The sequence below is a fragment of the Leuciscus leuciscus genome (assembly GCF_965113295.1).
Source record: "Leuciscus leuciscus genome assembly, chromosome: 2".
NCBI classification, from domain to species: domain Eukaryota; kingdom Metazoa; phylum Chordata; class Actinopteri; order Cypriniformes; family Leuciscidae; genus Leuciscus; species Leuciscus leuciscus.
Genome location: NC_138726.1, coordinates 3,761,478 through 3,782,660, shown reverse-complemented (window position 1 = coordinate 3,782,660; position 21,183 = coordinate 3,761,478). Strand labels below are relative to the sequence as shown.

General features: G+C 39.3%; 1 long non-coding RNA gene across 1 annotated transcript in view; it reads left to right on the top strand.

Annotated features, from left to right (window-relative positions):
- The window catches only part of LOC309492219, a 43,735-nt gene extending 22,773 nt beyond the window's left edge, over window positions 1–20,962 (top strand). Inside the window, exon 2 of the long non-coding RNA XR_014203474.1 lies at window positions 20,864–20,962. This is a non-coding gene — a long non-coding RNA (uncharacterized lncRNA). The remainder of the gene's footprint in view (window positions 1–20,863) is intronic.
- The last annotated feature ends 221 nt before the right edge of the window (window positions 20,963–21,183 follow it).

Below are 21,183 nucleotides of genomic sequence, written 5' to 3'. Positions count from 1 at the left end.
ATGGGGGCAGACGTGAATCTTTCCTTCAGGGTGATAAAGGCATTGGTGGCTTCTTTATTCCAGCTGAGTTTTGTGGGTTTACCTTTTAGAAGTGATGTTAGGGGGGATGCTATGGTGCTGTAGTTGCGGATGAAGCGTCTGTAGAAGTTTGCGAAGCCCAAGAATCTTTGTAATTCCTTGACTGTTGTGGGTTGGGGCCATTCGGTGACTGCTTGAACCTTTAAATCATCCATCTTTACTCCATGGTGACTTATGTGGTAGCCTAGAAACGAGGTTTGATTAACATGGAATTCACATTTTTCTGCTTTGACGTAGAGCTGATTTTCGAGTAATCGAGAGAGGACTATTTTAACATGGTTGATATGCTCTGCCTCAGACTTGGAGTAGATGAGAATGTCATCAATATAGGCTACCACAAACTGGTTGAGAAGGTCCTTGAAGATTTCATTGATGAATGATTGGAAGATGGCGGGTGAGTTGGCCATCCCATATGGCATAACTTGGTACTCAAAGTGCCCCCTGGTGGTCAGAAAAGCAGTTTTCCACTCATCACCTTCTTTTATCCTAATTAAGTTGTAGGCACTTCTTAAGTCCAGTTTAGTGAAAATGGTGGCTTCCCGCAGCTGTTCTAGGGCAGAGGGTACTAAAGGAAGGGGATAACGAAATTTGACAGTCACATTATTTAGTCCTCTATAATCGATGCAGGGTCTTAGTCCTCCATCCTTCTTTTCAACAAAGAAGAATCCTGCAGCTGCTGGCGATGTAGATGGACGAATAAAACCTGAGTTCAGAGCCTCTTCAATATACTCTTCCATTGCTTGACTTTCGGTTCGGGAGAGAGGGTAAACTTTGCTTTTGGGAGGCATGGCATTGGGAAGCAGATCGATAGCACAGTCCCAGGGTCGGTGTGGTGGTAGCTGTGCGGCCTTGGTTTTGCTAAAGACTTCAGAAAGATTGTAGTAATAGGCGGGGATGTTCACTGTCTTGAGGGTATCTGGACTTTCAATACTGGTTGTGAGACATGGTTGGGGTTTAGTGGGAAGGCAGTGATCTAGACAAAATGTGGACCAATGAGTCAACTCACCATGATACCAGGAAATGTCAGGGTCGTGAATAGATAGCCAGGGATGTCCCAGGATGATCTCAAATTTGGGAGAGTCAACAATATACAGTGTGATAGACTCTTGATGCAGCAAACCGACATTAAGTGTGAGAATTTTTGTTTGATGAGTGATCCCCTCTCCAATGAGTGTGTCATCGATGGCCTTGATTTTGATAGGTGGGGTGCATGGTTGAAGGGGATGTTATACTTTGTGACAATGTCCTTATTAATCAGATTCAGAGCGGCTCCAGAGTCAATCATCGCTGTTAATTCAAGAGACAATGTGTCAGTCCTGAGAGTAATAGGTAAGGTGAATGATTTGTTACTGAGTAAGGAGAAATGTTCAATATTTACCCTGGGAACAGCTTGGGATTTGTGTGGACATCCTAGACTGCGATGGCCTGCTTCACCACAGTAAAAGCATAACTGATGTTGTCGACGCCTCTCCCTTTCCCTTTCAGAGAGTCGGGAGACGTTGAGTTGCATAGGTTCGTCGTGAGGGCGTGCCTCGATCGTGACTGGAATCTGTGAATTGCTCTGATTTCCCCTGTTGCCCTTGCGTTTCGGAGCCTGTCTCATGAGGTTATCAATTTTAATGGCCAGAGTGACAAATTCAGAAAAGGAGGAATTCTCTCCTTTACAAGCTAGTTCAGTTAGCAGTTCAGTGTTGAGACTACGGTGAAACATGGCCTTTAAAGCGATATCATTCCAACCACTCTGTGCAGCAAGTGTTCTGAATTCAATAGCGTATTCAGCAGCGGTGCGGTTACCTTGTGTGATGTTAATGATTTGTGTTGACACATCTTTGCCTCCGGCGGGGTATTCAAACACTTCACGGAGTTGCTGGATGAAATAATCCACTGAATATCTGAACCGTGAATCAGAGTCCCAAACTGCTGCGTCATTAAGAACGCACATTTCTTTTCCTCTGACTCAAATTTATCCCCTTGATGATCAAAGTACAGTCTGATTTGACAAACGAAGCCTTTACATTGTTCAGCAGTACCATCAAACTTTTCAGGAAGGGCAAAGCTTACCGTTTTAGGCGTGGGTTGTGGAAGTGATTGGATGTAGTGCGTTAGATGTTCGTTGACTGATTGGAGCTTGGTTAGTTGTTCCTGGTATTCCTTTAACATATTGCTTTGATAAGCGAATGCTGCTTGCAGGTTCGAAACTTCCACTGGATTCATGGGAGGCGAAGTATTCTGTAACGAGGACGCTGAGGCTGAGTGAGAATCCATGTGCAGAAGTTTATTAAAGACAGTTTCCACAAACAAATACGATGAGGCAGGCAGAGGGTCAAAACCAAGGTAGCAGTCAGATCTTTCAACATACAAAGGGGAATTCCAAAAGGCAAGAGTGAGTAGGCAGGCAATAGGTCCAAGCAAAAACATCAGTCCAATCAGGCAACCAAAACAAAGGGGATAATCCAATAAATCGAAAAACAGAGAACCAGGCAGAATCATACACAGTAGACAGACCGGATAAACAGGAAATAACGCTCGGTAAGGCAGGTAAACTGGCAATACTTCGCAATGAGTACAAGAATGGTCTCTGGTTAAATAGCAGTCAAAACAGGAAATGAGTACAGAAGAAGCAGAGGGAGTGGAACACAGTCAGTACTCAGGTGAGGGCTCCCTCTGCTGGTTTGGCATTACATTTGGTCAGGCTATCCCTTTATGGATTTGAAGATTTCCATGAAACACGAATTATGGATGTCCAGAGACAAAAATCTCCTGCTGTACATTTTTAGCAGCAACTCTTTGGAACTCAAAAATAGAAGAAATAAACTATTCAAATTATGCAAGGGACAATAAAGCTCAAGCCATATAGATTTTAACTATACCACATTATTTCTCACCTTACTTGCTTACACACAAGGTACTATACACTGTAAACCCGGAGAAGTAGAATCTACTTAAAAAAAACAAGGTAACTCGTTGCCTTCAATTTTTTAAGTAATGAAGCATTAGTTGAATAAGACAAGTGGACTACGTTCAATGTACTTAAGCCCATAATGGAATGGAATAGAACATTTAAGTTGAATGTACTTATAACCGAGTTACAGTAACTGAAGATACTTAGTTTAAACAATCATTCCCCACCCATTTATTTAACTCAGCTTGTTAAGTAAGCATTACTCCATTACCAATTAAACTAAATTATATATTCTAATGGGCCCAACTTAACTTTTAGCTCCTGAAACTCAAAATATCTTTCAATCAATAGAGCCATGTAAAATACACACATACAACTGCAACATTACACTGATCCAATTATATTTTTATTGAACATGTCTTTTTTTTAGCAACAAAAGAAACAATGCCATGGCCTAATAGGCTTCTAGTGTGTAGTTTCCTCACATACTGTATTTTTACAGCACTAGTACAGTAAAAAGCATTTACAGTACTCCACTGTAATTACCAAATAAGTATATACCACATACTTTTACAATATTAAACTTGTCTACAGCAATAAATTGTATTTTACAGGGAATGCTGCTTTTATAATTACATAATTAAAATATTATGTTAAGGTTTCATAAGAGTAGTCACACTAGGAAAAAGAAAACAACATTTTCTGGGTTTTAAAACATTTATTTTGGTTAAAAGCAAAGATCAGAAAATTGCCTTCTGTGAACATGTTGGCTGAATTTTTTTAAACATAAAATGCAATTTTAACACTTTAACAACAAACAGGTAACACTAAGCGCTTAATTAAAGGGATAGTTCACCCAAAAAATTTCAATTAGCACATGATTTACTCTCCCTCAAGTCATCCTAGGTCTATATGACATTCTTCTTTCAGACGAATACAATCTGAGTTATTTTAATAAATGTCCCGGCTCTTCCAAGCTTTATAATGGCAGTGAAGTGCTGTTTCTGTTTTGAAGTCCATAAAAGTGCAAACGAAATCCCATTCAAAGTCTGCAAGTTTTCGCAGAAGTGAGGAAACCTGTAGGCTTACAGTGGTGGTCTTGTTTTGCATAACTTGGCCAGTTTTCTTTGAAGTTACTTGTCCTTTCTTTGTTTTTGATCCACGTTCAGGATTGATGTCAAGAAAGCGTCTAAAAGGCAGAAAAGAAAGAGAAAAAAAACAATGAAATATTATGGACTGAGTTTATATATTTTGACAGAGAGAGACAGCACAAAAGATGTGTAAATAAAAACCAGATATCGGTTTTAACGACTAATTTGTTTGGATAAAACTAATTATCCACTATAAACACTAATGGATAAAACACTACTGATGTTGTGATCAATAACTGATATTTCTTCTGCCCTGGTTAAAATACATCAACTCAATGTGTCTGTTTACAAGCGCACTGTCAACTAACTAAACTTTTGGAAGTGGGGTTGCCAGATTTAAAGTTTTATTCTACAACTTTTGTCTACTCATCACCCAGCTCATTAACAATATCATCCCCTCATCAGGTCCATCAGAGTATCAGTGGAAAGGCAGTCATAGACTCAGTTTATATAGAGCACACATTGCCAGAATCCAGCCCAAACCTTTGTGACAGAAATAATTTAACTTAATTGCAAGCCTTGCAATGTGAATTGCATACATGACTACATGATAATGTTAAACATGACATTTACCACCAGACTAAAATGCATGTTTGCACCAATAAATGAAAATTCTGTCATTATTACTCACCCTCAAGACTTTCGTTCATCTTCGGGACACAAATTAAGATATTTTTAATGAAATCTGAGAGGTTTCTGTCCCTCCATTGACATCAATGTCATTGCAACTGTCAAAGCCCAGAAAGGTGGTAAAAACATCAGTAAATAGTACATATAACGACAGTGGTTCAACCTTAATATTATGAAGTGACGAGATTACTTTTTGTGCGCAAAATAACCCCAAAATAACGACATTGTTGAATAATCTCTTCTTTTCCATGTCATTCTCCTACACTGTTGACGTAGTGTAAACAGTGCAGCGCTTATGGGTTCTACATCAGAACACAGGCTCACTATTGGCTAGCTCCTGGGTCATCACACACGACCAGAGTCGGCCAATAATAAGCCTACGGGTCATAGGTTAAAACTACCCAATGTTTACATACCAAGCAATATAAAGTGTGGACTCCACTGGCAAATGTAGATTGCAGGACATCAGCGTTGCAAATTCCTGAAACAATTTTTAAAAAGGACAGCACAACCATGATCAACAGAACCAAAACATAAAACATTACAGATTAATGAGATTTGTTGAATAATCTCTACTTATCTGATTTAAGGATAACACCGTCTAACTTCTCTTTGAATGGTGGGAGTAGTTGTAGGACCATGGCATGGCAATCAGGAATACTAGCCTACATTTAAAAACAACATTAGGAACATGGATTTTCTTGTGCTAGCAAAATTCTGACAACGATTCAAAAGCACGATCACAGAACTGACACATTTTTTTTTTTTTACCACACAGATAGACTAACATTATAACTGTGTAACACTACTTAAAAGCACTTACATTAGCACTGGACCGTCATCAGCTTCAAGGTGCTGGATACTGAAGGAGAGGTTTGATCAGGTTGGTCTGAAAACACTGCTGTGGTGGACCAGTATCCTGAATTTAAACCAAAGGTCACTGAAGGTGCAGCTGAACATGTTTAAGCTCCGAAACACATACCCAACCAGTTCAGAGGCCGCAACTATTCTGAGGAATCAGTTGCCTGAACTTCGTGGCCTTTTCAACCAAGTAGAAGCACTTGTACGACTTCTTGTGGTTGTTCCTGCCTCTGCTGAAGAGGAGAGGAGCTTCGGTGCTCCGAGGAGGTTGAAGACCTGGCTGAGAAGCACAATGTTAACAGTGTATCAGTCTGTCACATTCACAAAGAAATACTGGATAAAGTCAGAAAGGAAAACATTTGCCAGGAGTTTATCCTGGTGAATAAGTACAGGAAGCAAGTGTTTTGTTCTTTCGTGTGAGAAGACGAGACAGGACAGTATAGAAGGGTGGATAGTTAGGATACATGGAGAGATGGGATTGAAAGGATAGATGGAGGGCAAGGAAAAATGTTCTTTATATTAAAGTTAAATGTTTGTTTTTATGTTTGTGAGATAGTGTGACAATCTTGCAGCTTGTGTCCCAAATAAGTAGTGCATCTATTGTGTTATCAATTTTCCCATCCTTTTGGATTACAGAAGTAATGATTACAGATCGTTTTATATTTTCAGGTACAGCGGTTAGTTTGAAATAAGTTTATTTAACAGATTTTATTCACACATAAATTGGATTCAAATAAAACATTTGGAGTTGGCTAAATTAGTAATGTCAACAGAGCACAAACAATTAGCCTAAGTATATGAACTTATTTTAACTAAGTTAACAGTGCATAATTGTTTACAGTGCAGCATGAAAGTTCTTTGATTCTTTATTTTCTCCTCATTAATTCCACACAGCTTCAATAAAGGTTCAGCACATAAGCACAAATGAGTAGGCCTACATGTGTTTTCATGGGTGTGTGTGGTCTAAAGCAACGCATATAATAATATAAATCAATATATAACATAACAGAAACACAATTCAATAGGCTAACTAAACAGATGCACACAATGAGATGTAGCAGAAACACTTTCATGAACAATAAGCAACATCGTTTGAATACATGAACACAAATCAATCACTACTTCTATGTAAAGCTTCCTTAAACAAGGAATATCAACCAACATAATAAATTGACTTCATCAAACAGTTAACATGAGCTGAAGTACATAAATCAAGTTGGTACTATACGCACACATCAAACGTGAGGAAAGCATGCATGAGTCTGTTTGCTACACTCACTCACTCACTCCATGCGGACTGGTGTTTTCTATCGCCGCTAATACTGAGCGCCCCCTGCTGGAGATTGGCGGAGCAGCGTCTTAACGTGCTTTGACAGCGCGCTCTGTTTTTAGCTCAGTTTTTAGTCTTTATGTGTTCCTGGACTCAAAAAACTGTAGCATATAAATTGCAATTAATTAATTAACCTTTATGTATCCAGGCAAGTCACTTAAGAACAATATCTTATTTTCGACAACAGCCTGGCAGGAGAGATCTCCTGAAAGTCGAACAAACATGATGAACAATGAATTACGGTATGATATATTTTAAAATATGTGATATGTGTATTTTTAATTGAATCGACACACTACCTTTGATCATTGAAAAAAAAAGTTTAGAAATTGTTTGGTTTGATTTCTTCCTGCCGTCGACTACTCAATGAAAGAACCATATTTGTATCGAGCAGACTGTGGAACATCTACGTTTACACTAGTAGTGCATGTTCGTTTTAAAACGCATACATTTAGCTACGGTTAAGCCTGCCGTTAGACTATTTAGACCCGTCAGTCAAGTCCGAAGCAAGACACACGCAAGTGACATATTGCGTTATGGCAACGAAGTCTCAGACTGACAGATACATAAAAATAAAGGTGAATTTAGGCTACTTTAGTTTTGAACGTACGTTATCATGTTAATTATAATCAAATTGATTTTGTTTTATTGACCACAATATTATCACTGATATTTGTTTGAGATGGGCACATTTGATTAATTTTGGGGGGGAAATTATTGCACAGCAAGCCGTGGATTATCCCTTACATATAAGTTTATAAAGATATACATTTTCTGTCAAAACAATAGCAGTTATTTTTGCAAGTTTCATTCGAAAAAAAACATTTGAAAAAATCCCTTGGCAACCGGCCGACGCGCGTCACTACTCGTGACGTCACAGGCAGAGTCGCCCATAGAACTCTTCTCTGGTTTTCAAGCAGTTCAGTCGATTTCTACAAGCGATCTGACTAGTATTTCTGTTACATCTGTGGTGAAAAATTGCTCTAATTGTTTTATATCTCTCGATCTGTGTTATATCTCATGATTTTTAGTATTTCATTTCGATTTGTGCAATTTACGTTCAGTGAACTTGTGATAAGTTAGTGACAGAACATCAGAGAGACATCTGGAGCAATGGGTCAGTGCAAATCTCACAGTTACATTGTAAAGGAAGATGCTGCTGCATCTGTGTCACCAAGGCCTGTCCCAGAGAAAGTAGAGAAGAAGCAGAAAGGGAAGTTCCTTAGATGGGTTTTGTCTCGGAAATTCAAGAAAACTTCCACCAAAGCCCAACAGAGTCAGAGCAGCCAACAGCCTGAGAGATGCTCTGATGGGGAAGCTGAACACAACTCAGTGTACAGCAAGCACAGCTGTGTGTCTTCTCCCACCAGTGTGTCTTCTCCCACCAGTGTGTCTTCTCCCACCAGTGTGCCGGATGGTGATAAAGACATTACCAGGCAAGAGCAAAGGGACATCAGCTCACACAACAGCAATCCTTCTCTGCCTGTGCCATCTATGACTGAGGAGAGCAACAACTCCGCTTCGACATCGGATGACATTTCTTGGAAGAATGAGGATGAAATTATCCATATAAGTTCAAAGGGAAAGACAGGTCAGTTTATATAACAAGCCCCAACATGACTCATAAAATGTGCAAAAAGTACCTACATTTTAACATGTTTTTCTGGACATTGTCTTTATTATCCAAATGAAAATGTGAACTGAGGATGGATTTTGGTTGTGTGAGGCACCACAATAATGTGTCCATTCTACAGCTATTTTTAATCTGAATGTTTATACTGTAAATTTTGTATGTCCCTCTTTTTTTTAACAGGGGAAGTCTCGCAGGACTATGAAACTATGAAAATGCTGGGTAGAGGATCATATGGATGCGTCTACGACGGGATCCGTTTGTCTGATTCACGAAAGGTAGTTTTTTTGCACTCTTGGAAGTTGGAATTTAAATTCATTAAAAGTTACATCAAGGTTAATTACTGGAATCATGTGACCTCTGCACATATAGTTAATTAATTGTAAAACATTCTTACAAAAAAAAATCTTCTTTTTTCTTTCCCTTGGAGAACAGGTGGCACTCAAACATGTGCTGAAGACAGAAGCCATGGAAAATGTCCGTATTGTAAGTAGGCAATTCCTCTCTTGGTTTTATTACTCTCAGAGTACACAGTCACATTAATAATAGGACATTTTAACCAAATTTTGCAGTCACAAAAGGACCATTGTCAATAGCGTATGAACTTTCGTACCAAGCAGCTTTCTGTTAGTCAGCACAGTTCATTCGCGTGACTTTACCCTCACGCAAAAATTCCCATTAAAATGACAAAATTTTGCCCTGAAAATTTTTGCCGGTCGACAGTAAAAGTGACCGAAACTTTAGTAACTATTTCCAGTATTTCAATTACTTAACTCTTCAAACCTATACTTACCCAAATGCAGGACATAATTCTGTAGTAATTCATTTAAATTAAACCATGTCCCCTAATTATCTCACTTTTGTATAACTATTATCTCTCCTGTAGGGTCTATTCGGCAAATCCCTTCCAAGTGAGGTCGCTATGATGGCTCTTGTGAACAAAAATCCCAGTGTTCCTCAAATAATAAAGCTGCTGGACTGGTACGAGACACCAGAGGAATATCTACTGGTCTTAGAGCGGCCCACGCCATGTGTAGATATGAGGCTGTTTTTACTGCAAAATGGTGACATACTCAAGGAATCGACGGCACGAGCTGTGATGCGTCAGGTTGTCACTGCTGCAAGAATATGCAGTGAGAGGGGCGTCCACCACAGCGACATCAAGCTGGAAAACCTGCTCATCAACCCAAACACCTTGCAGGTCAAATTAATAGACTTCGGTTGTAGCAAACGCTTGAAGAAGTCTTCTTATTCCAGATTCAGTGGTACGTATTATTCCACAAATCTATGGTGAATAAATCGACAAAAAGCTATGGAAATACAAATTCATTGCAATGGACCAAATCTTGTTCTTTCTTCCAGGCACAAGAGTTTATGCTCCCCCTGAGTGGGTCAGGCATGGAAAGTATCATGGCAAGCCTGCAACAGTGTATTCTTTAGGCGTACTGATGTATAAGATGCTGTCTGGGAAGTATCCTGGCGAGTACATCCCTCAGATGTTTGGTGAGCCCTCCTACACAGAAGACATTTCCAAAGGTGAGAGCATGTGGACGGGTCATACAGGAACTTTTATTACTGCTTAAAATAATGTGATCAGTTACACAAAGTATAACACTTACAATAATAACCGGACATCTCTCCCCTCTTCACAGAATGCAGGGATCTGATCTATTCATGCATGGAAAGTGATCCAGCCAAGCGGATTGATATGGAAAAGATCCTCCTCCACGACTGGTTCCAGGTATCGATCCTCACCTAAAAATGTTTGGAAATAAGATACCGTCATGAGAGGAAGAACGAGAAACAAAAGAAACCCAGAGAGTAGGTAAAGAAAAAACCTTATGTGCCCAAAAGAAAAAAGGTAAGGAAAGGAAGTATATGTAAGCGCTTTGAGGTCTCAGAAAAAGCGCTATATAAATGTAACGAATTATATATATATATATATATACAGCTGCAAGAATATGCAGTGAGAGAGGCGTCCACCACAGCGACATCAAGCTGGAAAACCTGCTCATCAACCAAAACACCTTGCAGGTCAAATTAATAGACTTCTAATAGAGATGCACCGATTACAATTTTCTGGGCCGATTCCGATTTCCGATTTTTCATTAAGTTTGACCTGCCGATACCGATTTTAGCCGATTCCGATTTAATTTTTTCTAACCACTTTACAGCACACACAAATATTTATTTTATATCTTTTCTGTAATAGAACATTTTACAATTTGCATAGTACATATTTTTTTTGAACAGATAAACGCTATAAAATAGAACTATTTTTTTTTATTGAAAACAACCCAAACACCATATATACATTTGGATGCTGCATTAAACAAATTCTTAAAGGGAAAACAAATTTAAATAATAAATCAACTACACAGCTGATTCCAAGGCTGCGTTCCAGTCCAAAGTTGTCATGCCCTTCACTTGCTAACTTCCCTCCGTCTCGTTCACTCGGATGTACGTCATTGCGAGTGCCCACTACTGGCGGAAACTGCAATGGGCTGAACTGGAACGTCCTAAGCCCTTGATCACTTGTGCTGCGTTCCAGTCCACTTTTAGACACGCACTTGCGAACTTCCCTAAGCACTTCCCCTTGAGGGAATCCCCGCCGCCATTTTGAAGTGTGTTCCACTTCGTGAAGTGGACGAGGGAAGTTTATATGGACAGACCCTCGTTCCCTCGATTTTGACAGAGGGAGCGAGTCTACTTCAAATGTACACTTCAGGCACCTATATGTCCCACAATGCAGTACGATTGTGACATCACCACAGATCTTGTCTAATCACCACCACAACAAACAACTCTATGATATATTATTTAAATTTGTTTTTATTGAAAACAACCCAAACACCATATATACATTTGGATGCTGCATTAAACAAATTCTTAAAGGGAAAACAAATGTAAATAATAAATCAACTACACAGCTGATTCCAAGGCTGCGTTCCAGTCCAAAGTTGTCATGCCCTTCACTTGCTAACTTCCCTCCGTCTCGTTCACTCGGATGTACGTCATTGCGAGTGCCCACTACTGGCGGAAACTGCAATGGGCTGAATTGGAACGTCCTAAGCCCTTGATCACTTGGAATCAGCTGTAGTTGATTTATTATTTACATTTTTTTCCCTTTAAGAATTTGTTTAATGCAGCATCCAAATGTTTATATGTGTGTTTGGGTTGTTTTAAATAAATATATATATGTATAATATATCATAGAGTTGTCTGTTGTGGTGGTGATAAAACGAGATCTGTGGTGACGTCACAATCGTACTGCATTGTGGGACATATAGGTGCCTGAAGTGTACATATGAAGTAGACTCGCTCCCTCGGTCAAAATTGAGGGAACGAGGGTCTGTCCATCTAAACTTCCCTCGTCCACTTCACGAAGTGGAACGCACTTCAAAATGGCGGCAGGGATTCCCCCGAGGGGAAGTGCTTAGGGAAGTTCGCAAGTACATGTCTAAAAGTGGACTGGAACGCAGCACAAGTGATCAAGGGCTTAGGACGTTCCAGTTCAGCCCATTGCAGTTTCCGCCAGTAGTGGGCACTCGCAATGACGTACATCCGAGTGAACGAGACGGAGGGAAGTTAGCAAGTGAAGGGCATGACAATTTTGGACTGGAACGCAGCCCCGTTGTGAATGCACACCGAAAAAAAATACGCGCTTGCGGTCTGTACGGACGTAATTCACGAGGTTTCCTTATATGTGTGTTGCGTGTGCACGTGTGATGCTGATGTTGCGCGATGTTAATCATGCGGCGCCCGAGTGCATTTGACCGGCATAAAATCGACATTTGTCAGACACGGCCGATCACGTGAAAATCGGCCAATTCCGGTCACCAGCCGATCAATCGGTGCATCTCTAACTTCTAAGTCTATTAAGATCCTCCTTCACGACTGGTTCCAGGTATCGATCCTCACCTAAAAATGTTTGGAAATAAGATACCGTCATGAGAACCAGAACAAGAAACAGAAGAAACCCAGAGAGTAGGCAAAGAAAAACCTTATATGCCTAAAAGAAAAAAGGTAAGGAAAGGAAGTATGTCTATATATCCATAGATGCAATTACAGGTCAAAGCACAGCTTACATGCACTATTGGTTGACGTTGAGACCAAGCGGCAACCTCCCCGTCTCTCTCTTGAAACCAACACGGAAGTGAGTTAAACTGCAATTCGTTGACTGGCCGCTTGAGGCTGGTGCCAAAAGTGAGTCAAATCTGTATCTCCCCCATGTTAAAATGCCAAATTTTACAGCAGAAAAAGACCTTTTTACAGCCTGGTGTCAGTATGTGGTTTTGGTCTATACAGCTAAGTTTGCCCTTCATGACAACTGTGAGGGGGGTGAATTTTTTTATAACTCATCCGTTTAGTTGATTAATCCTTAAAGTTCTGCATAATTAAGGGTGTGTCCACATTTGAGTGACAGGTGGATTCCCGCTGCTGTGGTCATTAGCCATTTGTCTGCTGTCTGTTAGCCGTCACGTTACCTCAGCTAATTTATCGTAAAAATAAATAAATTCCAGCTACTAATCTTAGCATTTCTGCCGTGTTTGCCGTGTCGAGATTATTTCACTGTCATAATGACTTGCTGTGGGGTTAATTGTATTAACAGATCGTCCCAGAAGAAGCCTGGACTACATTTTTTCCGGTGAGTGAAATTCTAATATAATTTCATTTATTAATTTTATTTCAAATAATTTATTTATTATTTATAATTGCATTTAAAACATTATTACACTCCAAGATCCAACAGACTGTGATTAGACGTTGTCATATAATGTTACGCCTGCATTTCATAATTTAGCGTAACATTACTAACACTGACTATATTGGAAGTATTTTTTGACATGTCCTCAAAGATATGTGTAGGAAATTAGCCTGTAATTACTCAATAGACAGTACAACGAAACAGAATGAGGACTAGCACTAGCGGTGATGTCCGCCACAAATTCTTAAGCTAAAATACATTTATTAACGTTACAACCTTTTGGACACTGTAGTAATTTAAGTTCTATTACTTGACAGTAGTCTGTGAAGGAGGTAACTATCTATTTGTTTGTGTAAAGTTTTCCTCTAGGTGATCCAGAACATCTGGACCAGTGGATGCTCAACGTGAAACGACAGAATTGGACTCCTAACAAGTATTCTCGTCTGTGCAGTGAACATTTCGAGAGTCATCACTTCACTACTGACTCCAGGGTACAGACACCTCGTTTCATACCTTACAAAGAGTCAAGCAACATATTGGTTGAAATTGGCGAAAAATTGACCATCATACATTCATTTACATTACATTACTAAATATTTGATTAGGTCACTGTTAAGGTGAAATTAGTGACACACCAGTTCAATTTAGGATTTTCCATGCAAAAATCAAGCAACATGACCACTTTTTGCCAACCTTTACATTTCAGTGCTTTTAGGGCTGCACGATATTGAAGAAAAATGCGATAACTCATTACATAATGTGATATTCTATATGCGATACGATAATGCTTAAAGTGTGTAAAATACATTTAAATTATCTTTAAAATATATTAAAAATTATATAACCTACATGCGTTTCACATTCTTTTTTTTGACAAGAAAACATCCCTACAACTTCTGAAAGTGAACATCAGTGTTTTACTGTAGCATAAAGGCCTATTTATACTTCTGCGTCGAACTGCCGCCGTAGCTACGTCGTAGGCTGTGTGTAGCGCGCGTACCCTTCGGCGTACCCTGACGTGCACCTCTCCAAAAATGTAACAACGCGTCAATTCTACGCGGACGCAAGCGCTGTGATTGGTCTGCCAGAACCCCTCCCTCGGGGTTTCACATGCTCCCTAGGTGCGCGTCAACGCGGACAACAACGCAGAAGTATAAATTAAAACCAACACGTTCCCTACGGCGTATAGGCTCCGGCGTAGGTCCGACGCAGAAGTATAATGAGGCCTTAAGAAGTGTTATTTTAACATCAGTGTAAACCACTGGGTTTAGAGTTTTAGGTTATCCTACATTAGGTTTATTTATCAACAGAAATGGAATAATCAAATGTAAAAATAAAACACTGCTTAGTTTTCACTGTATGAATTAGATATACACTGATTCTTGTTAAAGCTACAAAATGTTTTTTTTGCGAGTTATTTTCTCTTTGTCTTTTTTTCATGACCCCAGTTATTGCAAGCTGTGGTGGTATGCATATCGCAAAATATACATTTGCGATATTTCGATATATTGTGCAGCCTTACCTTTTATGCAAATACGATAAAATAAAAAAATTATCTCTGTGAAATTCGTGTTTGAAAAATGATTCTCCAAGCGAGACAGCGGAACACAGAATGATTCCGTTGTGACAGTTATTGCGAACAGTTACATATTTGTTTAATAGCAATAATAATTTTTAAATGTAATCTGTACATTCATACTAGTGTTAGACCGAATAATGAAACATAAACGCATACATCTCTGTTATGAATAACAGCCATTTACAGCCAATATGACCAATAATGTTATATTTTGTATGCTTCCTGTAATTTTTATTAGGGAAGGACATGTCTGAAGGACACTGCTGTGCCAACCATTTTCTCTTTCTCCAAGGGCAAAGAACAACAGCCAAAAATAACACGCTTGGTAAGTATTGATGAGGTGGTAAGTGGCATCCCTATTTCATCTGTAAATAGTAATGAGGAGGTTGCATATGTAGACAATATGAGTAGTGCCAACAGCTATGCTGTCAATCAGAGCAATGTCATGATGATGGAAGACACATCTGAACAGGCCTTTGTTGCTCAAGATGTTGTGCATGATGACATTGCTCTGACAGTGAATGTGTGTGAGGATTATGGTTTGGGTAGCAGCGTTCAACACACAAATCGGAGTGGAAAACAATCACACTTTGGTTCTTTGAGTGATCACTGCTACTATATTTTAGAGTCTCCAAAACATTGTAAATGTTACTTGGAGCCTGCATGAACTAAGTAACATTCAATGTCTGCTTTAAAAGAAGTACGTACATACATGTGTTGTCTCAAATTAACCTCAATGTCAGATGTACCTTACTGCGAACCCCACCAATACCAGGATGATTTTCAGTTGGAGTCTGCATGAACGGGGCCCAACTCTTACAAATCACATGCTGCGATGCTACAGTAACATGCAATATTGACACAGTTGTAAGTTATACATAGAGCCTTTATACATAGAGCCTTCCTTAACCAACACATATACCGCTGATTAAACTTATAGTTTGTGTGGGCTTTCCCATGTCACATTAAGGACTGTTCAATATCTCTTAAGAGTTCGCATGAATATTGATCTGTTTGCCATTTATTATGTGAAATACATATGCAACCTCCCTGGTCAATATTTATGTAGATAGTTTCTGGAATTCAAGGATCAGTTCATGACATATTTACAAAAAATGTATATATTTTAAAAAAAGTATTCTCTCATGTTAAGTTGCCAGCTTCAAAAAGTTAACATCCATGGTTAGTTTGGTTTTATATCATATATATTGCGTTATTGAAGTGTTACAGTAATACATTAATACAGTATTTTAAGTTATGTTATAAAAAAATAGCTTTAAATCTCATTTTTATTTTTGGCCTGATTGCTGTTTTCATTACAGCTGGGCAAAATGTTAATATTTAAGGTTGTTCCTATCCCTTAGTTTTCACCATTGTATATTGCTTTTCCAGTGTTGTATGTTTTCTATTTTTTCCATGTCTTGTACCTGTCGTTTTGTAGTGTCTCGTATGTTTGTCCCGTGTTATATGTTCTCACTCATGGCCTGCACCTTGTTGTGGTGAGTGGGCTTTTAACCAAGACAGGCCATACTGAATGTATTGTACCAGTATTTTTTAACCTTGTCATCTTTCTCTCATGTAGGGTGTGTGACGTCCCCTGATTTTTGTGTGTCAGTAACCATACTCATGTTGTCTGTTGATGTGCCAGAGGAGCTGATTGCAGTATCCGTCCTCCAGATGTGGAGCGTTCTGATTCCAGCTTCCATCATGGCTCTATACCTTCTCTGTCATTGCCTGCACCATTTTGCTTTGCTTAACTTTTTGTTTAACTTGTAGTCTACTACTGATTAAAATACCCCATATCTGAAGTTGCAGTTCAGCTGTTAGTGTTTGTGGCAACTCACTTTTGATAAACACTAAAACAATAATCAAAACATCATTCTAAATTTACTTCATAAAGCAATGAAATGAAAAGTCAATGCATTCCATAAAAACTGCTCATACAACTGTGAAAGATTGAATTGAATTTATTTAATTCTTCAGTCAGGATTAAGCAGAGTCGCTGCAGAGACCATGGGATGGTGGTGGTGGGGAAGGGGGTGGGGGGGGTAATGTAGGGATGAGGAAGAGCAGAGGTAACAGTGTTATGGCTACAGGTGTTTCTAAATTAACATAAAAAACTCAACATTAGCCATGATGGTCAGGGCTATATTTAGGCCTAACAAAATGGCCCTAAAGGCAAAATTCAAAAGCAGTAACACTGCCCACTGTAAGCAGTTCACTGCATTTGGATGTGGCCTTTAAGGCAGTTAGCTATTGTATTTAAAAACATATCATTTCCCCTAGGTGTGAAATGAACTCCATCTTTCAAAAATAGCCCAGGACTGTCATGTCTAATGTGAGGGTGCTCAATCATGGCACCATTTAAGCTACGAACAAATGTAGCCATAACACTGTTAACAACATTTTTTGCCTTGTTAATTTTCACCGGATTGGCACCAGCCTTCCACCGGCACCTCTGGGTCACAGCTGAAAACATAATCGTTCGTTCGTTTATTTATTTATATAGCACCTTACAGACTACCACCGTAGTTCCAACTACGTGTCTGTGTGCTCTCGTGTATCATTAGGAGTGTCTGAAAGATGTAAACAGTGAGAGATTGTGTGACTGGTAGTGGCCGGCGCGATGCTAATAGAACCACGAGCGCGCACTCCCATATACGGGTAAAAAGAGCGAATAAAAAAACAGATAAGATGAGAAATAGGTAAATAAGATCTGTATTGCACTGTATGTGTGCTTTTGTGTATCAATAGGAGTGTCTGATAGATGTAAACAGTGAGAGATCGTGTGGCTGGTAGTGGCCGGCGCGATGCTAATAGAGCCACGAGACGCGCGCTGCATTTGTTTGTTTTTTTAAACCTTACATATTGTGTAAGTTCGAGTGGCCGGCGCATATATCCGTGACTGGTCGAGTGGCCGGCGCATATATCCGTGACTGGTCGAGTGGCCGGCGCATATATTCGTGACTGGTCGAGTGGCCGGCGCATATATCCGTGACTGGTCGAGTGGCCGGCGCATATATTCGTGACTGGTCGAGTGGCAGCTCCCCCTGCCGCGCAAAGATTTTACCCCTACAGCCCTTAAGAGAGCAGCCAGAAAAATGGAGTGCAACTGGAAGAAAATTTCAGCATTTCATGGAAAGAGAGCACGATTGCATACAGAGAGGCCTTAAAAGCTGCTAGATCTGCTTATTTTTCAATCCTATTAGAAGAAAATAAACAAAACCATAGGTATTTTTTTTTATACAGTGGCTAAACTAACGAAAAAGAAAGCTTCAAGCCCAGAAATGTCCAAGTAACACAGCAGTAATGACTTCATGTACTTCTTCACTTATAAGATTGATAATATCAGGGACAAAATTATAATTATGCAACCGTCGACTACAGTATCGCATCAGGGAGTGCATTTTAGTCTCCCTAAGGAAAAATTTGATTCATTTATTGCTATAGGAGAGGAAGAATTCGCTAAACTCATTAAATCATCTAAACCGACATGTATGTTAGACCCTATACCGACTAAGCTAATGAAAGAGATGCTTCCAGAGGTCATAGATTCTCTTCTTACTATCATTAATTAATCTTTGTCTCTAGGATACGTACCAAAAACCTTTAAGCTGGCTATGATTAAACCGCTTGTTAAAAAAAACACAACTTGATCCTACAAAATTAGTCAATTACAGGCTGATCTCGAATCTACCTTTTCTGTCAAAGATACTAGAAAAGGCAGTATCTTCACAACTATGTTCCTTTTTAGAAAGAAATGATATCTGCGAGGATTTTCAGTCAGGATTTAGACCGTACCATAGTACTGAGACAGCTCTCATTAGAGTCACAAATGATTTGCTCTTAAAGGAGAACTCGGCAACTCTAGCGAACTCTAGTCACTTCTTCGCTGATTTTTCCTTTTGTTGTCGCATGTTTTCCCCACGAGCTCCCCCTACAGCTGTGGGGGGGCGTATATTTCACAACACGGTCGTAAAAAACTCACTTGCGGCGGCCTCCTCCCCCTCTCTACCGCTGCTCATGTGCGTTTGTTTTGATCGGAGCAAGCCAACTGTATCGTGTGGAACTATGTCTACCGAGGTGGGTCATCTGGTAATACATCATACATGCGTGTGTGTTTATGTCGAATTGCCGTAAAGCAATTCGTGTTTCGCGCTCGTTCTCGTTCTCGTTCTCGCTTCTCACGAGACTTCCAATTTCTATCTTGCCGGGACGGTAGTCCCCAAGTTGCAAGGTTGGTTTTCCGCCTGGGAACGCTGGGGGGAGCGGGGAAAGTCACCAATATCACCAGAACAGGTTGTTTAACCATCCAAATGAATTCTAGACAGTTTTATTAAGTTAAAAAAGTTACCAAGTTCTCCTTTAAAGGGCATCTTGCAGGTTAGACTACCCAGTGAGTCAAGGTATAGAAAAATAATGTAGGAACTAGATTTAAATATAAATATATACTTCAAGTCAAGTCAAGTCAAGTTTATTTGTATAGCGCTTTTCACAATACAGATTGTATCAAAGCAGCTTCACAGTATTAAATTAAAATAATACAACAAAGTTTGTTTCAAGAGGAATTTATTGATTGATAAAATTAAATTAAATATCCCCCAAATATCCCCAACTGAGCAAGCCAAAGGCAATAGTGGCAAGGAACCGAAAAACTCCATCAAGTGACCTAATGGTGTCCTAAAACTCCATCAGGTGACCTAATGGAGAAAAAAAAACCTTGGGAGAACCCAGGCTCAGTCGGGGGCCAGTTCTCCTCTGGCATTTATGAGCTAGAGGCCGGATTGTAGTTTGAACTGTAGGATTATATGAATGCCTGGCCGAAGAGATGCGACTTTAATCTAGTTTTAAACTGGGAGAGCGAGTCTGAGCAACGAACAGTATCAGGAAGACTATTCCAGAGTTTTGGAGCCAAATGTGAAAATGCTCTCCCTCCTCTGGTGGTTCTGGATATCCTAGGTATGACCAAAAGCCTTGAATTTAGTGATCTTAAAGAGCGCGATGGATTATAGGGCGATAGAAGATCCGTTAAATAGACTGGAGCTAAGCCGTTTAGGGCTTTATAAGTCAGTAGCAATACCTTGTAATTAATACGGAACTTTATAGGTAACCAATGCAGTGATGATAAAATCGGTGTTATATGATCATATTTTCTTGATCTCGTAAGAACTCTAGCGGCGGCATTTTGGACTAACTATAGCTCAGGGGTCGGCAAGTAACTTTGGCCGCGGGCCAATATTGTTTTTAGCCAGTAGATGGCGGGCCAGCTACACGGAGTAGGCCTATGGATACAAATTAAATTCTCTTATATAGGCCTATAATTGTGGAATATGATGTGTCCGTCACCATCCGTGGATCATTCATTCAATCTTTTTTTTTTTTTTTTTTATTAAAACCAAAAATAAAAAGATGAAAAACGACTTGTTTTTCCATTATTTATTTCCTGAACTGAAATGAAAAAAACGAATAAGGATGGGTTTTCTGATTGTGCTCAGATCAAAAATAGAAAAAATGAATTACTGGATTAGACTAATTTTAATTTTGATTTTTAAATTTTAATTTAACACCTTATGCATATATCAAGGAAATCATTTTAAACAGATCAAGTACTATTGTGGTAACAGATTACAGCCATTTTAATAAAGGTGTGAATAGCAATCATGCCTCATTCCGTACAGTCCGACTTTTGAACTTTATTCCTTTTTTTTTATTATTATTTATTCGGGGACACACACATACACACCTAAGGTTTAAGGAGGTCTGCGCGGGACTGTTTTTTTTTTTTCATCCCGCTCCCACAAGGTTCTATTCAGCAACCGCTTAAAATATACTCGGTGTTCACCCGCTTTATTTCCCGACCTGACGGGTCCACAAAATTTAGATCTCGTTTCCATAATCTCACATTCAAATGTCTCTAACGGAAAGAAGGAGATGAAGTAGCCTATAATAATTATAAATGCTATACAAAAATTGTGTTCGTGTCAATATAAATAGTAGGCTATTTTAACATTGTACTGTCAGCAGAGAAAAAAAATGCCACAAAAAAAAAAAAAAAGAAATATAAATAACATAAATTAAATAGGACAAAGCCTATCACTCAAATTTCTAAGCAACATAAACGAAAATCATATTGCCCTACTGACGAAATGAAGTAGGCTATTTTCTGCCGAACTATTTCAAACATCCTTGCAAAAAAAGAATGTTGTTGACTGACAATGGTTTCAGTACCAAACAGCTCCTCAGAGCTAGATGTACAGGCGGTCAGAATTAAGTGCGGATACGCGCTGTCAAAAGATGTCGGGAGTGCGAGTGGG